At 43.5% G+C, this 18,357-nt stretch overlaps 1 long non-coding RNA gene across 1 annotated transcript in view; it reads right to left on the bottom strand.

The window, feature by feature from the left end:
- Positions 1-686: 686 nt before the first annotated feature.
- LOC310894101 overlaps positions 687-18,357 on the bottom strand; it is a 41,135-nt gene continuing 23,464 nt past the window's right edge. The window contains exons 2-4 of the long non-coding RNA XR_014579558.1: positions 11,410-11,591; positions 4,266-4,821; positions 687-1,222 (exon numbers count right to left, since the gene is read on the bottom strand). This is a non-coding gene — a long non-coding RNA (uncharacterized lncRNA). The remainder of the gene's footprint in view (positions 1,223-4,265; positions 4,822-11,409; positions 11,592-18,357) is intronic.

Below are 18,357 nucleotides of genomic sequence, written 5' to 3'. Positions count from 1 at the left end.
TTTAATGACTACATAAAGTTGTTAGGAATTACAGGCCTGTTTTTGTTTCCACTGAAATAAATGGAAAGCTCTCACCGATTTCTCTGCTGCCAAACTGAGATTTTTATGGCCTGATGCGGGCAGGCTTCCACAGCGGTCAGCCCAGAGAGCACAGCAAGCCTTTCTCCAGAGCAAGGGGCTGGCTGTCCATGACAGATGGCTGCATGGATATTTCCTCTTAGACAGAGGCTGAACGTGGTGCCATCCTCTCATCCCACATGCAACAAGAGCACTCAACCAAACCTTTCAAAAAATATTCATCAGGTTCCTGTTGAAAAGTTGTGGCTCCAAGGGTTAAAAGCTGGCAGAGCGGTGAGCAGAAAGAAGTAACTGATAACTTTTCTGTGCACATTGCTATGAGCTGCTCCTTATTTTGCTGGGCAGTGTTAGCACTCTCTTTGTAAGACTGTGGAGCAGTGATGATGTTGGGCCATCAACAGGAAAACCTGTGGATCTAGGAGCATTCGTTCTGCTTTCAAGTTGTTCAGATACCACTTGTGTGTTGTACTGAAACAGGCAGACAGCAGGATTGTGCTTTGACACAAAAATCTGCTCAGCTCCAGACAGAAAGAGAAAAATGTTCTATCTCCCTTTGCAACCAAAACCACAAAACAGAAACTAGGCAGAAAATAAGGGAGGTGGTGGGACGGGAGCTCCCTACCCAGGTCATCCTGAAGCAGTAATGTGGGCTCACAACATGACCTTGAAAGAGAAGTTTTCTGCCATAGAATAAAAAATGCTGGGATTAATCAAATTAACACATCTTTTATTTTAGGCAATGAAAAAGACCCATCTGACATCACTGAGCAGCTGAACACCTGCATCTAGTGCATTTAACACCCTAGTAGGTGAGCTTCAGTCCTTAAAATCACACAATTACCCAAAGCATCACAGTGATCTGATAATGGGATCCCTGACCTGATACGTGAGAGTTCAAAACAGTTCCAAATGTGAGGACCCAGGAACAAAATACTCAGAGGTACCTCAGTGCCAAGGGCTTCCTGACCAATATTACTGCTTATCAATAGTAGAAATGCCTGCCATGGCAAGGGGAGAGTCCATAGCTGGTTAAAAGATAGGAGCCAGCTTCCTTTGTCTTCCTCAGTAAGGCCTTCATCCAGATCATACAGATATTTGGTTTTCCATCGCATGGGAACCAGGGGAGAGGGGAAGGCACCATGTCCTGCATTGAGACAGAATGAAAGCATGGCTAAGCATACAGATGGTTTAAGCCCCCCAGACCAATAACACACAGCAACTTCAGTGGACCTTTTCCATCTGCCCTGACTTGTAGTGTGTGACAAAGTGTCATGTTTTTGGCTGGGATAGAGTTAATTTTCTTCATAAAGGTTTGTATGATGCTGTGTTTTAGATTTAGGATGAGAGTAATGCTGGTAACACACCGCTGTTTCAGTCGTTGCAGGGCAGCGCTCACCCAGAGCCAAGGATTTCCCAGCTCCTTGTGCTGCCCTGCCAGCGAGGGGCTGGGGGTGCCCCAGGAGCTGGAGGGGACACAGCCAGGACAGCTGGCCCCAAATGACCAAAGGGACATCCCACACCACGGGGATGCTCAGCAATGGCAGCTGGGGGAAAGAAGGAGGCAGGGGGGCGCTGGGAGCGGTGGCGTTTGTCTTCCCAAGGCACCGCTACGTGGTGAGCCCTGCTGTCCTGGGGGTGGCTGGCGCCTGCCTGCTGGTGGGACGGGGCGAAGGGATTCCTTGCTTTGCTGTGCTTTGCCTGTGTGTGTGGCTTTTGCTTTGCCTGGTAAACTGTCTTTGTCTCATTCCATGAGCCCTCGCACTTTTACCTCTCTGATTCTTTCCCACATCCCACCTGAGGAATGCGAGCAAGCGGCTGGGTGGTGCCCGGCTGCCTGCCAGGGCTCAACCTCAACACAAAGCAACAGGAGAGCATCAAGACAAGAGAAATCAGAGGAAGGACAGGAACATAACACGGAAGCCAAGCATTAGGGGAATGGGTGCCAGATCTTTGCATAAGCAAATCTGTTGCCAATCATTTTCCTGGATAGAGAAGCTGGTGTGCCTTGAGCACAGTTTCCCCATCCAAAGAACTTGGATTTTAAGCTAATTCTGCTGTCTAAAAGATTACCATGAGGCCCTAATCCGTTCAGCTCCATGGTAAGGGGAAGAATGCAGCACACAGACCTTGCTGGTAACCACATACAGCATTGGCATCAAACACTACTATGAGCACCAGTTAGAAAGAGAGGCATGATTGCACGGCGCCAGGCTCGCTGATTTCCTGGCAGCTCTATGTCCATGCAAGTCCATGTCCATGTGAGCTGTATATCTTCATGCTTACCTCCTGCTTGCAATTACTTCCCATTACCCTGATGGCTTTACTGCCACCTCATCGCTCACTCCCCTGTGATGTACGGCATCAGCCTGCCTTAGCCCTTAGCCCACAGCCATTCACCCTTGCAGACACATTTCCCAGCCACTGCCAGCTCGGTATCTTGGGGTCACACCACGGATCCCTAGCCCACCAGGACAGCTTTTCATCCTCACAGCAGGGTACCTGCCCTGGAAGGACTTTCCCAGCCCATGGCTTTGCTGTCTGGCAGAAACTGATCCATCCCTCGGCCACTGCTGCCTGTCTCTGTGGGATCTCCATGGTCGTTGCACTACTTTTGCCCATGATGGTGAGTGATCCAGCGTGACCCAGCATCCTCTGCCCCTTGTAGGGGAAGACTTCTCCTCTCTTCCATGTGCAAAAGAGAGCAGATTGTCTGGGTGTGCCTTAGGCAAAAATCTCCTGGGGAAAGGAACCGACTGGTGTGCCAAAGTTGTGCAATGAGTCCAGGGGTGGTGTTTGGTAGGACAAAGTATATGAAAAAAAATTAACCCCTGCTTAAGAAGGCCAAATTCTGCTGAAAGGCTTCTCAGCCCTGGGTTATGAACCCATGCTGAACACCCTGTTGCTGGCCCTGTGACAGAACTGCTCACAGTTAATCCTTACTGAAATAACACCTCCTAGCCAGCAAAATGAAGTGCCTTAATGGGGAGCTGCGGGGATGCCTTAGGCTGGCTGGGACAAAGACTTCGACCATACCCACCCGTTAGCAGGGAGCTCTTCTTTTCCATGCTGAGCTCTCTCCTACTCCAGCAGCTAGAAATAATCACTGACAGCAGAGATGTTCCAGTCCTGTTTTACACCAGGAAATACAAGGGATGTCCGCGGTTATGAAATATCACATCCCTCATTCTCTTAGGTCTGTCTGTTAGTAGGAGGTTGGTAAGGTTGGGCTCAGCAGAGCCCTAATGAGCTCAGAGGGTTGGAAAAGTTGCATATAATGTAAATCTGCTCTGAAATTAATCAAAAATTTATACTTTCACCACATTTGGCTATAATTCTTGGGAACAAATGAAGACAAATCGCAGTGTTAAGATCGCTTTATTGTGCAATTTTAGGTGCTCACTCCCAATACAAAAAGTACTCGAGTTTATGAGGAAAAGAATTTTAAGAAAATTTTGACATGAGCAAAGCAATACTTTTCCCCTAAATTCAGCCTGCAATTGTCTGAAGAAATATTCCAAAAATCACCGTGCAAAGAAACAGCAGAACTGACGGATTTCAGCTGAAACATTTTAAGCTTCAGGGAGTTTCAAGTGAGAAAAGTGGGTCTTAGAGAGGAAACATGTTTGGTAATATAGGCATAGCAATTGCTACCAGCTCCACCTATAACATGTTCAAATTAATGTATACTACACTGTCCCTAGTAAAACACAGATTTGAGAGCCCAAGTGTTTCCACTGCTATTTGCGCTGATCCTTGCCATGAGAATAGCAATGTTTCATCTATGAATAAAAACATCAAGCCTAAGCATTTCTGGCACTACATATAAAACTTCCCTTTTCTCCCACATGTTAACATGGAGATTCACAGGCAACCAGCCAAGCAGACCGGAGAAGCTAAATTCACTGTATAAATAATTCAGAATCAAAACCACTGGTGGTAAATCTGGAAAGTCACCATCTGACCTACCATATGTGGTTACTATGGAAATAGCTTTCTCCTTTAACTTAATGTACTCAGTAGTGGGAACCATTTCCCTATGATTCACATGAATCTCTGGCATGTGCTCCACTGCTAAGTGCCAGCAGAAAGCTGCTTGTTGCAGTGATATTATAATACCTTGACAGGATTTCAGGGCTAGAAACTGCCACAGACTGGGTATGAGATAACCGGAGATGAAGTTAGAGTACCTGTCAGCAAAAGCAGATCAGAAGAGGACTTGGCACCCAGCACTGCAATGTGGTCGTGTCCAATGCCGGTAATGTTGGTCCCAAGGTGATAATAAACCTGTAGCTCACAACGAAGAGGCACAGCTCACTTCCAACTCAGAGATGAGACTCGTGGCCCCCTGCCTATGAGATGAGGTCTAGTTGGGATTACAAGGATGGGTTTATGTTTTGAAAGAATTAAGCACAGTGCAATGATTCAAGAACTCTGGACTTCTTACCTGCCCCTGCTACAGCTGCATTGTCCGAGAAGTCATTTCACTTGTTGATACCCTTAAAATGCTTATATATGCCTGTCTATACATTGCAGTATTAGAACAGATAGATGTCCTGGTGACAATAGCATCAGTCAGGAAGAAGAGAAAAAATCTTGGATTACATCAGTTGGAGGTATGGGGTGAAGAGAAGGAGGGTCAGGTACTGGTGTCATTCTCTGGAGCCGCAGCAGGAACAAGAACAGCACACCAGTGATGCTCAAAATCAGCCCATTTTAAGCACCACTGGGAAGCCATGTGGGAAACTAAACAGGGAAGAAAAGAACAGAATAATCAGATTATTGTTACATGAATAGTTTTTCTAAAGCCTTCACTTTACATATGAGATAAATAGCATATTTTACTAAATAGCAAAAAATATTTTAATTTTCATACTGTCTCTTCAGTAACTAATAAAACTTCTGCATTATACACCCTGGGTTTATAGGGCTGTTAAAATGCAGCCAGCTCTGCGATGAAGTGCAACAGTTGTTATTCTGTTCATATTAATACTCCATCCAAGGCCAACAGAAGAAGATACTCAATTATTTACTATTTTACAAACAAAACCCATATAAAAACCTTGGTTATTAACCAGTGCTCTGCACAACAGGCAGGGCAGCCTGCATCAGAACCTGCATTCCCCTCGCATGGAAAAGTGGACATGCTCATCTTCCACAAGAACTCAAAAATTCCTAGCCAACTGCTAAATGACAGATAGGGAAATTATGCAAATACCTTTAATTTGAAAGGGAAAGGTAAGAAAAGCCCTGTAGAAGGGGCTCTCCCTTAGGAGGGCTGGGATCTGTCAGACCTGGGAGAACAGAGAGTGGGTCCTTGTCTGTGGGGAGGTGGGTGGAAAGCAGAGAGGCACATCAGAGGGCTCAGGATTACCTCCTCCTGCCTCTCTCTATGGGTGATACAGTGCTCCCACTCCTCGATGCATCCCACCAGTCCGCAGTCAGATGGGGTGAATCTGGACACCAGGGAGCCCCTAGGTATTCGGCTCTTCAATAATTCCTGACTTACACTGACTCCTTGTTTCCCCCCACATCCTTTCCTCTTTTCATCACGGGGAAAGAACAGGCTTTCAAATACATCCAAAGTTGAGAAAACAGAAAGCACAAACCAAAATTCCTCATTGACACCTTTGGGATGACGGTGAGCACAATAGCTTGGTGTGATTTAGGTTACAATTTATGACTTCGGTCTGGTTGTTTGATACCTACTGACATGGGAAAGCCATGGCCACTGTCTGCACCCAGATAAATGACAGACTGAGCCGTTAGGATGCTCTCACCATTTTGTAGGCAGAACTTGACAGTATATGGAAAAGTATCAATGTGACTGTGAAACGTAGTTGTCATCCAGGTACTTAAGCATCCCTCTATTCAATTAACACACATTTTAGTGTCTCTGGCAGAGTTCATTAATGATTCACAGACCCAAGCAAGGTTCCCAGTTCAGCTTCTGTGGATGGAGTGAAATGGTCAGTCACACAGCTGCTATACAGGCAAAAATACTCAACTGAAGAGCCAAACGTGGTGTGACTCCCAGAAGACAATTTGGTGTCTGATGTTCCTCACCAGTACTCCAGACTTAGACGTTGTTTGGGTTGGCCACCGATTCATTTTCTGGCTGCAAATAATGAAGGGCGAGCAGATGGGCATCCCTAACTCTCCCTGGCTTTACTGTGGGGTCGATGTGATCTGGTGGTTAAAACACAGCCCTAGAAAGTGATGGCTTCGGTCCTCCACATCCAGCTTCCCCCTCTTGCTGCCAAGGGAAGCCTGTCCCAGGTGTGGGTGCAGACACTGGGTCCTTCCAGCGGCCGGCTGTAGGATTCCATGGTTTACACATTGCAGTGGGTAGGGGGGCTCACCCCGCTCTGGACAGAGAACTCCAGGTGAGAAGGTGTTGGGAGCTGTCAGTGCTCTGTGCAGCTTTTGAAGGCCCTGATACCCCTATTTGTTTTTAATAACCTCTGTTCGTTCTTATTTCATTTGTTCAGGTCCATCAGTTGTGTCCCAAATGGGGAGCGATACTGCTTTTTACAGTTACTGGGAGACGTGAGCACCGTTCAAGATCTTTCATGTCCAGATGTGATGAAGTGTAATGTGCTTTTTTCCAGAATTCAAGGTCTCTTTCCCTTGAGAGCCAGCTAGTCATAACAGAGATGAAAAAGCCATCACTAGTCCTTCCCAAAGCTGCCCCAGCGCTGTGATACAAAGACCATCACAGTCTACAGATTTACACCCTATTACCTGCAGCACCAATGCGCATTTTTCAGTCTCAGGCGAGTGGAGTTTGATCGCACCTGTTAAAACAGTGTCAGCAAAACATGCATTGAGAAGTAACAAAAAGCTTCTCGCTGTGGATGACAGCAGTGAGAAAAACCTTTTGATTTGGTCTCATCCCAGCATTGCCCTTTCCCAAGGTGCCACACATAGCTCACCATTTCTCTGCAGACAGCGTACAGATTCCCTGCACTCATCCCCACAGCACCATTTATTAAGTGATAGCAAAGACACCATGTGCTAACACTTCTTGAGCGTTGGCCTGGCTGCAAGGGGCGATGCAGAGCTCACTCTGTCCGGCAGGAGAGTTGAAGGCGGCAGACTGTGGACACTGGAGACCTTGATCTCCACTTTGATCTCCACCTCCATGCCTGGTTCACAGGGGGGCTCCTCTGCTCTCTGGGAGCAGTACAGGTGTAGGACAGTGCCAGAGTGCTGGCAGTCCCCTGGGGACAGGTGTCCCCTGCCTCTCGTCTGGTTAACAGCAAGGCACATGGGCTCTTTGTGACCGATGGATGGAATGGCATTACTCTTCCTGGGCCAGGCAATCTGTCTCAAAGCTATGGGTGCTGAAGATTTTTCCCTACCAGGCAGGCAGACGGACCTCTTGTAATTAGGTAATGAGCCCCAGCACCTTTCATTACCTGGCAATCGCATACTATTACACTGAGACTCCTTACCTTCCTTAACTTTCATGTGAGAACCGCTCAGATGCTTAATTCTGAAAATGATGGATGATCTCTAAATGGGCAAAGAATCTCAATTTCCTCACACGCAATTAACATTATCTGGCCCAAGCAGACCTGTGCGGCATATCTGAGAGCTCTGCACACAAAGCTCTGCTTTCCTACACCCCGCTGAGATTCAAAAGCCACTTCAACTTGTCCAAACTGTAAAAGACATGACAGAGCATTTCTGTACCATGTTTTATGGCCTTTATGGCATCCAAAACAAGTCTTTTAGTAGAGGAATTTGTGCATTCATTGGGCAAACTCTGAACTCACAATTGTCCCTGGGCAATCTGTCTGCATGGCCATGTCCACCCATTTCTGTAGGGGATGCATAAGAATTTGCACTAGGACAGCCAAATGTTTACACCCTCACAAATAGTCCAGAAAAAGATTAATTTGTTTTGTGCAAAAAATTTCAAGTTTCATCCAAAAAGTTTCTGGTTTCATCCACTGAAAAAAAAAAATATTTGGCCCTCAACCCAATTTGCAGACAAAAATGTTTGGGACTTTTGTTGTCATGAACCAAACAGAAATCATAGTTTGGCTTTTGCATTATTTTGTTTGTTTGTTTTTCAATAAAAAGAGGAATTTTCCACATCAGTTTCCATTTTGACAACGAAGTGATTTATTTTAAAGAAGTATTTCCAAATGAATATTCCAACTGGCTTTCGTTGTTTGTATTTTTGTCCAATAAAGAAAGGGAAAATGTCAGTGCAAGAGACAAAAGCTGCAGAGTCACAGCTCACAAGGATGAGTGATCAGGAATGCATTTTGCTTGGCTGTTTCCAAAAATCCGTCCCTCAGTAAATAATAACTCTGGGTTCTTGTTCATCTGCAGATCCCGAGTAACATTTCTAAGAGAAACCTTTATCCTTGAAATTAAAAAATCACTTCTTTCACATGCTTTTCAGAAAAAGGATGTACATACACTTCACATGCAAAATTATTTCTAACCACCCACACTAACTTCAGTAACCACATATTCCAATTTCCATAACCCATTTTCTTCCCTACTCTTTCTCCTCACTGAACTGTCAAGTCTTTCGTTGCATTGCAATCTCTTTTTTCCATACAATTTCCTTTAAAGAAACTCTTCTGTCTTCAGGTGCTATCAAATAAATAATCATTTCCCAAATTGATCATTGAAGCTAAAGTCTGGGCTTGCTGTTGCCGGCATTCTGCATGTAGTTCACAGTCATATACACGTGCATGCACAGACATGAAGAAAATTTGGATAACTCTGGCACTAAAATAAGAAACTCAAGGGACCTACGGTCTTGGCTTTTATATACTCCTAAGGTTATATTTCCTGCATGAGGGGGTAGATATTATTCTCACTATTAATAACATAAAAAGAAGCCATCAAGTTGCATACTTCTATCTCACAATTTCAGCACACCCAAAACACTGTGTCCAGCACAAAGCACTGACTGCATTCATCCAGGTGACTTAAATCCCCCGTTTCCTGTTTCCTAGCCCAATGCTGGCTTCTGACATCCCAGCTGAGGTACCTGGCACCAAAATCCAGGTATAGAGTTATACAGGCAGTGCATTATACATCACACACAACATCACAAAGAAGAGACACGGCCTGCTCTCCTAGAAACTGAATTATTCATTTTCTTATTTAACTTTTCTATCTCCATTTCTCAATCTAAATGAAGTTCCCATAAAATCCTTAATCCACTGCAGCCATATAAATCTGCTCAGTGAGTTACAAGAGGGAACTAGAGGAAGAGAATTTCCAAAAGTACAAATGGAAAGAAAAGATCCAGCCTTCACAGCAGCTGAACTACCTTTAAAACAGTGGGGGTTTAGGTTTTTTTTGTTGTTGTTTGTTTGTTTGTTTATTTTTTTCTCCAAAGTATCCTGCTTTAATATATTAAAGCATTTAATTATTAATACACTCTGCTACTGTTCACTTGCTTTGATTTCAGACTCACCAGGTGCCTTTGGCAAGCCCATTCCAGATCTGCCTGGATGTACAGCCCAAGGGTGCTCTTGCGGTAGCAGCTGATTGGAAAGATTTCATCAAAGTATTTGGGGGGCCAAAAAAGATCTGGTTTTGTCATAATTCATGCATTTTCAAAAAAAAAAAATCTGTTGATTTTGATGGCATTTGCCCTAGAAAGAAAATAATTGGCACATTGTGAAGTTCACATATCCTATTTTGTCCTTTTGGAACAGCAGTTTTGATTTTCTTTCTCCTGAAATGGACTTTCAAAACAAAATTCAGTTAGCAATGTTTTAAAAGATGGAAATTAAGACCAAACATTTTGTCTCATTTAACTGCCTTCCTGGAATTTCACTTACTGGGAAAGGATAGTTTTTCCTTTCCAGTTGGGAATGGAGAATCAGAGTTTCCTTGAAACAGAAGATCTGGTCTCCACCCATACCATTTGCCATCACATGTGCTTATAAACATGAGGAAAGGATTTTCAAATAATCAAAACCATATCAAAATAGCCCAAAGCTTCATCAGCGTAACACAGAGGAAATAGCACTATGATTGCTGTGATCAGGTTAAGTCCCACAGTGGAGCTAGTGGATCCAAGTGGTAGGTTTTCCCCAGTGGCTTCCCCCATTAGAAGACCCTCAGACCAACCAGCAGGTCAGAAAGTAACATTTATCCTTCACAGAGTTAGGCACCAAAAAATTGATCACCTCCAACAGTGGCAGAAGGAGAAAGCAACTTTTGCAAAGGGTCGGTATTGGTGAGCTTTAATGAAAGTGTGATCCAGAACCCTAAAAAATTTCTCCAAGCAGAGTGGCTGGATCAGGATCATTTCTCCTTTCATGTGATGAAACTCTAACACATTGCATAAAGACACACTTCCAAAATTCACTTTTACCAGAATCCTGAAAGTGTAGTTCCTAGAGCCATCACAGAGGCTTTTAAACCCAGACAGTTTAGAAGGTTGGATCCACTACACGACTAGGTTAATGGACTCACAGATAGGGATAGACGTTGGATCAGGAACACAGTGCCGAAACTGTGGGCTCAATCTTCTCCTTACTCACCCAGTAAGGGCTTATCCTATTAGGTGACATATCAGATATTTTTTTTTTCCATCCCCAAATAATTACAAGGAAGACAGGAAATCTCCAGTGGGAGAAAATTAATGCGTGTAAGTAGGCAGGGAACTGAGAGGGTTGTTACCACACCCAACGCAAGTGAATCACAGGAGAACACTTTGAAGAACGCCGCATTTTACGAAATAAGATTCCTGCATTTTTCTGAAGTGTTTCAGGAGGAGAAAAAAAGTGCCCGTGATGTCACCAGGCCTGCTGGGCGCTTCCAATCTGGGCTTGCTCTGCCAAGTATTCCCAGAGCGGTGATTTAATTTTGGCTGTGTCACTACTGCTATGTCAGCTGTGCTGCTGCGAAAGCAGCTCTCATGTCGTTCCAGCTGGGCTGTTGCTGTCTTTCAAAATCCTCATCGTGTGTGACACTACAAATGGACAAGTCAGCAAGGTACTAGCTTGTAATAATGAATTCTAATTGCACATATGGGTAGGATCGGCAGTGCTTCGGGATGCATTAACACGGTCGGCATTTGTCGTGGGGCGTGATCTGAGGCTAACAAAACTAAATAGCAGCCTGAATAAAATGAGCTTTTTGCAAACTCATGCTAGCCAGGGATGTAGATATTTGCCTGCTCCAGACCTCGACAGAATGGCTCCATGGATAGAGGCCATCGGCGGGTACTTTGCCTGTGAGAAATGGGACTTTCTGTCCTGATGTGGATCCTCCTAATGCAAAATAAAGGTTATTTCTCTGCATTCCATTACTGCAATTAAAAACAGACCAAACAGGGCTTCTCACCATGTGATGGACACAGAAATATGCATGTTTGCCAACTCCTCGTTGAAGCAGAGGCACAGCAGTTTTCCCTTTGTAGTTCCAGTAGATGGAGCAGTTCCTGTCCCCACCCAGCTCCCCAGGCTCTCTGCTGCAGCTTTTTTGCTTGCTCTGGGCTTGTCCTGCTCCTGAGCTTCACAAGCAAACTGCGTGTCAGAAGGAAAACAAGGAATAAATAGGTAAAAGACCAATACACATCCATGAGCCTAAAATTTCAAATGGAGAAGTAGAACCAGTGCTGGAGAGAAAGCAGTTTGACCAAAAAAATAAAATTAATGAATGAATTAATTAATTAATTAAAAAAAGAAGGAGGAGAAGGGATGTGGTTGGGTGCACAGCTGTCCCATGAAGGAGTACCCTTTCATTTTCTTAATACCTCTTTCCCTGCAGGGACATGTGAATACTTAACCACTGGCCGTGCAGTAAACTGACACTTGTTTTTTTAGCTCACACAAATCACCTGACGTCATTCAGCTCCTTGGTGGGTGAAACGGAGCCAGGGTGCAAATCCCACAGAGGCAGCCCCCCCCCAGACCCCATCCCAGCAGCTCACGTTGCAGCCTGTCACCGCTACAGGGCTCTGGACCAGCCGGACTAGCACTCAGCCAGGCCCTACAGTCCCACTTCCATGCCACGGTGCAGACACAACCCTGAGGACCAAACTTCACCTTCCTGAAACTCCACAAATTGGTGTCCACAAAGAAGGAACCAGAAGCTGCAACGTCCTGCTCATTCCTTCTCTCCAGTTCATGGAAACAGGAGGCAGCACGAGGCAGAAAACACCACATGGTAAGTCAAGAGCGAGGAAATCATCCATGTTATCCTGAGAGAGGAGAGGTGGAAGATGTCTCTAAGAGAAAAAATATCCACTGGATAGCCTCCAAACTGCACTGAGGATCAAACCTCCTCTTATACACTGATCTTACACAACTGAAGTCAACAAATATTCTTCCATTAACTAAACTGGCAGAATAAACTCTTTCCAGCCAGAAGTGAGCCACTTACATGGAAACAGTACAGATAAATCTAAGACTGCAAACTTAACCACTGACTAAATGCAAAAGCAGGAAAGCTGTGCTCTAGCTGTCTTCTGATGTAGTGCGGCACACGTGTCAGTAGGACGTTTACTGGCCTGTTCTGGATAGCATACACAACGCAACTGGGAAAGAAGTGAAAATCAGAAGAGTAAGAAATGAAACCAGTTAGAGAAATTGTCATAGGCCCATAATAAAACCAGCTAACCAACAAGGCAATAGTGAAAAAACAACCATCAAATGTACAAGAGGCAAGCCAAAACTGATGCCATTGCAGTCAGACTTCCACATAGCTTTTTTATTATTATTTACAGGATAGCTTTATACTGTATTTCCTAAATAAATGAACTGGAAAGGCAAAACCAAGCTTGAATTGAGGCTGCGGTTGAAGATGACGAAGTGAGGCAGGGTGTCCTGGTTGAAGGAGACAGCTGATGACTGTCGAACGATGAGTGTTAACAGAGGAAGAGCCAGTCTTGGTATAGCAAGAACCTTATTAGTATCACTGATCCTTCTTCTGCAGTCAGTGATTTCTCTGATTAGACTGGAAGGACAGTGGTTTTCCCTCCAGATAATTTCAAGAATATTTTCCTTTCATCCATAACAGATGAAAATTTATGTACTTGGGGAGACTTCCAGATTGTCTCTGGAGCTGCATGATAACAAACCGCCGCAGCCTGCTTTTGAGCTGATCCCAGATGGCAGGACTTGCCTTTTGCTCCGTGCAGATGCTCACCGGAGATCTCTCACAGGTGTAAATCAGGGCAGCTCAGTGATTTCAGTTCCTGAGGAGAATTAGCTAGATCACCAGTTTTTAATCGCTCTAAGATTTTAGGGCAAAGAAAATTATTTTAAATGAGTCAGAGCAAAATCTGTCATCCCTTCAGCACTGTGCATATTTCTCTCTACTCTGTAATTTCAGCTTTGGAAATTCCAGCAGTGACAATCAGAGCAAACTGAGAGTCCCAAGGAATAATGAAATAAAACGAAATATTCAGCGTTACATCTCGCACAACTTAGGAATGATTTAAACACTGAAGTGGAACTTTTACAAAACCCCGAGGAAGTTTTACATTTTGTAGTGTCAGCAAAGCCGGACTAACCATCCCTCCTTCCCTTCCTCCCTCCCTCCCTCCACAAAATTCCCAGAGAGCTATAAACACCTACAATAAATCTAAGGCTTGTGACCACTTCCTAAACTGAATGTGCTGGAGGATTTTTTATGCAAATCCCAAGGTACCCCCAGCATTATTATATTTTATTATACTGCTTAAATAAGCTTTAAAACATATACATGGGACTAGGTATATTAACTTCCATAGTAGCTGTAATCTAGTAAAAAATGGTTTACAAAAGGAAAAGCCTTCATTAAAAATTCTTATATTGTTGTATATTTCAATATACAAGCCAATATTGATTATTTTAACCTCAGTGTTATATGTGAGATGAAAAGGTCTCTAAAAATGATTCACTGATTTTCTAGGAGTTGTAATAAAATAAAAATAAAAACAGGGTCCTTCATGAGAATGGACAGCTGAAAGAATAGCCACCTCCAGCCTACACAGGGCACATGGCATCACCTGAAAAAGAAGCACATAGGCAAAAAGTTTCTACTTGCTATTCTTCAGTGCACATGCATATTTTAAACAGACAAACAGGGAGATCAAAGGAAAGAGAAATGCAAAGGATACAGCTTGAAAAAACATCACCACTGTGAGAAGGTAAGAAAGCAAGCCTTAAGCACACATGCTGGGGAAAGGGCATGCAGCTTGCAAAGGAAAGTCGCTGCCCCTTGTTGCCTGAATAATTTTCAGAAAAAAAAAAAAAAAGTGAATTTTTTATGTTGCTGAAAATTGAACACAACTGTCTGAGAGAGGAACTATTCCCTCCGTTTCTCCTCGTCACTGCTGCAGCCTGGCGTACACGCCTTGCCCACATCCCAGTGGGATCTCCATGGAGTCACTGCATCCCCACAAGCAGGAGAGTCCACAGACAAGGCTCAGACCATGAGGTCGATGCACTTGCAGGCTCAGTACATGATTGCTGTGCTCCCTATGTGCTTAGTGTTAACCCATTCCACTGAAATCAGTGGGTCTGCTCACATTTGTACTCTTATTCACAGCTCCGTTAAATATTCATATTTGGATCCTAATTTTGAAAGTCAAAAAATGTCATCAGTGTGGTGTTATGATCACATTAGTGTAGGATGAAGGAGAAAGTGGTGTAAAAAAGGAAAAAAAGAGAAGAGAAGAGAAGAGAAGAGAAGAGAAGAGAAGAGAAGAGAAGAGAAGAGAAGAGAAGAGAAGAGAAGAGAAGAGAAGAGAAGAGAAGAGAAGAGAAGAGAAGAGAAGAGAAGAGAAGAGAAGAGAAGAGAAGAGAAGAGAAGAGAAGAGAAGAGAAGAGAAGAGAAGAGAAGAGAAGAAGAGAAACGTAACGTTTAAGTCAATTATTATTCATTAACATTGAGACTGTGACAGGACTTAGAAGCAGACTATGCTGGCATTCATTGAGTGGTCATTCTGGAGGCTCCCCCACCACAGAACACCCCAATTCAAACAAATGTCACAGTTCAAATACCCTCATGCAAACTGCACAGAGAGACTCTCTGGGAGAGGCTTTGGGAACCCACAGGACACAAGACTAAAGCAGAAGCAATCTGCCTAAAAAGCCTCCCAGCTAATCTTGATCTGACCTATTTGTGAAAAGTCCCTGGTGGAGGCAGCTCTACAAGCTCTCCGGGCAGCCCGTTTCCCTGTCCTGGCAGAGCATCCCACCCACAAGCACCTACTGCTAGGACTCCGTTAAATCTGGCTTTGGCTCCTGTCTGAGGCTCTGTTTTTAATGTTAAAACAGTTATCATGCAAGAAGATATCAGGTAAAACTGAGTAAATACACTGAGTACATCAGTTCTATTCTCAGCTCCCTTCTATTGACAAAAAGGTTGTTTATTTGCATATTAATGCCTGTTTAGATTAGAAGGTTTGTCTCTAAGAGAGAATAAGAGTTTATTTACAAAGCTATTCTGTTGTTTCCATCTCTTGAGTGTTTGTTTCATTGGAGCCACCTGGGTATCTCTCAATCTGTTCATTAATTACCCCAAGGGGTCACCCAGACCCCATGTTTTAACCCCATGCAAAGTGCTGTGAACCATATACAGATGGGCTGAGGCTTTGGGGTCTGTTCTGTGCTAATCAAAAGTGGTGAACAGGTTACAGAGCTGCATAAAAGTCACGTTTTTATGTTAAGATATAATGGTGATATATAAGGGAGTTTAGTGGGGTAGCCAAAAATTGTCCTAGGGTTGCTCTCCTGGATCAAAGCAGGGATTCATGTAGCTCACTATCCTGGTTTTCTCGTTGTTTTTTAACACAGCAAGTCCCATGTACTTCAGAAGAAAGCTTTTCAAATGTTGCACAATGGTTAGATACAGATTGAACTAAACTCTGCATTAGAGCTCAGTGTTAAATCTAATTTTTAGAGATGGAATTATCCCAAAAGAGCGAGACTTTGTAATAAACTGCAAAAATCTCAGAGCAAAAAATAAATGCTAAAATAGCTTTAATGTAGAAACTAATTTAGTAGTGATGGATAAAGATAGTATTAGCGGGAGATAGGTGAGCTCCATCTGTCCTCCTTTCTCATCTCAGATCCAGATCCAAAGAAGCATTTGCATTCCTAACTGCTCTGGAGGTACAGAAATCTCAGTGAAATCAGGAGGATCTCAGCACCCAGAGAGAAGCCAGGTACAGCTCTTACAACCTTCTTCCTCCTACACCAGTTCATAGCAGCTTTGCATCCCACTTCAGCCAGACTAGGATGAATCCTGACACAGGGTACTCACTGGATACCTAATTTTGAACCCCAGCTGTACTGACCCAGTGCAGTTGGGCAGAGTCCAACTCAGTATAATCACAGAACCACACAATGGCTGAGGCTGGAGGGGACCTCTGGAGGTCATCTGGTCCAACCCCTGCTCAAGCAGGGCCACCTACGGTATAGTCCACCTCTCTTCAGAGACCACTTGCATGGGACAAAGCTAACTGTTTGTGTATATCTTTGCATTCAAGAGCCTCCAACAGATCCTAAGGGAAAAATTATGCTCTTATTGCAGTATGTTTAACTCCAAATCTTCATCTTAGAACAGACAAATAATCATAGATGTGGCAATTCCGAGTTCTCTGGTGAGTCACCACCAGAGAATGACTGCAGGCATCTCTCCTGTGGAAAAGATATGTCAGTAACACCACGTCATATTGAGCTCCACTAGCAAACAGCCACTTACTTAAGTAAGATCAACGGGATGATCTCATTCATAGCTGGTCCTGAACAATAACCAGCTGTGATAAAGATTGGGAATTAGAGGTGCCTAACTTTGGGGGCAGAATTGATCTCCAGAGGCAGAGGCAGGAGCTTAGCTGTCCACATGTGCACTAAGAGCATAAATTCACACTGCAGTCAGCTCCAGGCCTTGGTTTTGTTGGACAAATATAACTGCCTAATGTTGCTTTATATGCCCCAGGGGATCCAAGAGATCCACACAGAGCTGGATGAGATGGCACTGTACCAAGAGAAGCCTAGTTCCTCCCTGAGCAGCATCAGAGTCCAAGCATGATTTCCTAAGCTGATATCCCTAAAAGCCTTGGATCATGCTCATGCAGGCTGTTACTGACTCAGTCACCTAACACAGGCACCTGGTGCCACCAGAGATGCCTGGCTCCAGCCACGTTTCCAGAAGGGTCTCTTTGAGGTCATACACCATATCTGCCAGCCCCTTGCAGGTGTGCTAAATGCACTGCCGCATCTGAAATGGCAATTGGTGCGTACTCACGGACAACAGATATCCCTTTACAGCCCCTTTGTCGTGATACCAATCACATCAGATGCATCTATTGCTATTTATTGAGTATACAGAGACTCTCGATGATGAGCTGATACAGGCATTAGCTGTAGACATCTTCATCTGGTCAGGTGAGAAACACCCCAAGGAAAATACTTCTTCACATTACAGGTTTTTTTTTCCTGGGGAATGTTATTCTTCCTTTATAAAACCAAAAAGAAAAGGTGATTTTTGCATGGCTGATTTAAACTTTAATATCCTTAACCATGAAAAAGTTGTGAGTACCTTTAGTTCTGCAGAATGCTTCCCCATCAGTAAAGAACGCAACAGCCCATTTCAGGAATGGAACTCTTCAAATTTTTTATAAAATATAACATCTCAATTTACTAAATTAATTTACAATCAAGGGTGAAAGAGTTGGAATTATTAGATCCTCTAAACTTCAGAAATAGATTAAGGGATGAACATAAATAGAATTACGTGCCTCCTCACAGCCTTTACCAATGAATATTCTATCCAATCAAAGTGAATACATGCTTGATAGGATCAAGACAAAATGAGTGGGATGGCTAATTATTGAATGGAAGTGGAACAAGTAATGACATCTCATCACCAGCTCATCAAAATGGGCATTTCAATGTTGAACTGAAACCTGTAAATAAATAATTTAAGACACTTTAACAAATTCTATACTCCAGGAAGAGAAGTTATCATAAATACCTAACCCACATTGCAAGATCCAGTTTTGATATTTTTACAAGTGGAAAGTATTTTAAGAACAGTCTTTCTGTCATGAAGAGTATCACAAAAGCAGCTCACACTCTCCTTTTCTTTATTTACTTATGTGTGTTTGGCATGGGCCTTTATACACTGCAAATGTTGTGTGTTTATGTACTCCTAAGAGATGAAAGATAATTACTGAGGAGAATGGCAAGTTAACCATTGTTTAAATTTAATGAATAACATTAGTTTTACTGAGCAGAAAAGAACAACAACAAAATAGAGAGAGATTTGTTTTTAATTTCTAAACCAGGAAGATGC

Source organism: Anser anser (assembly GCF_964211835.1).
Source record: "Anser anser genome assembly, chromosome: 2".
Classification (NCBI taxonomy): domain Eukaryota; kingdom Metazoa; phylum Chordata; class Aves; order Anseriformes; family Anatidae; genus Anser; species Anser anser.
Note: the sequence above shows the minus strand (reverse complement) of the source record. Positions and strands in the feature narration are given on the sequence as shown.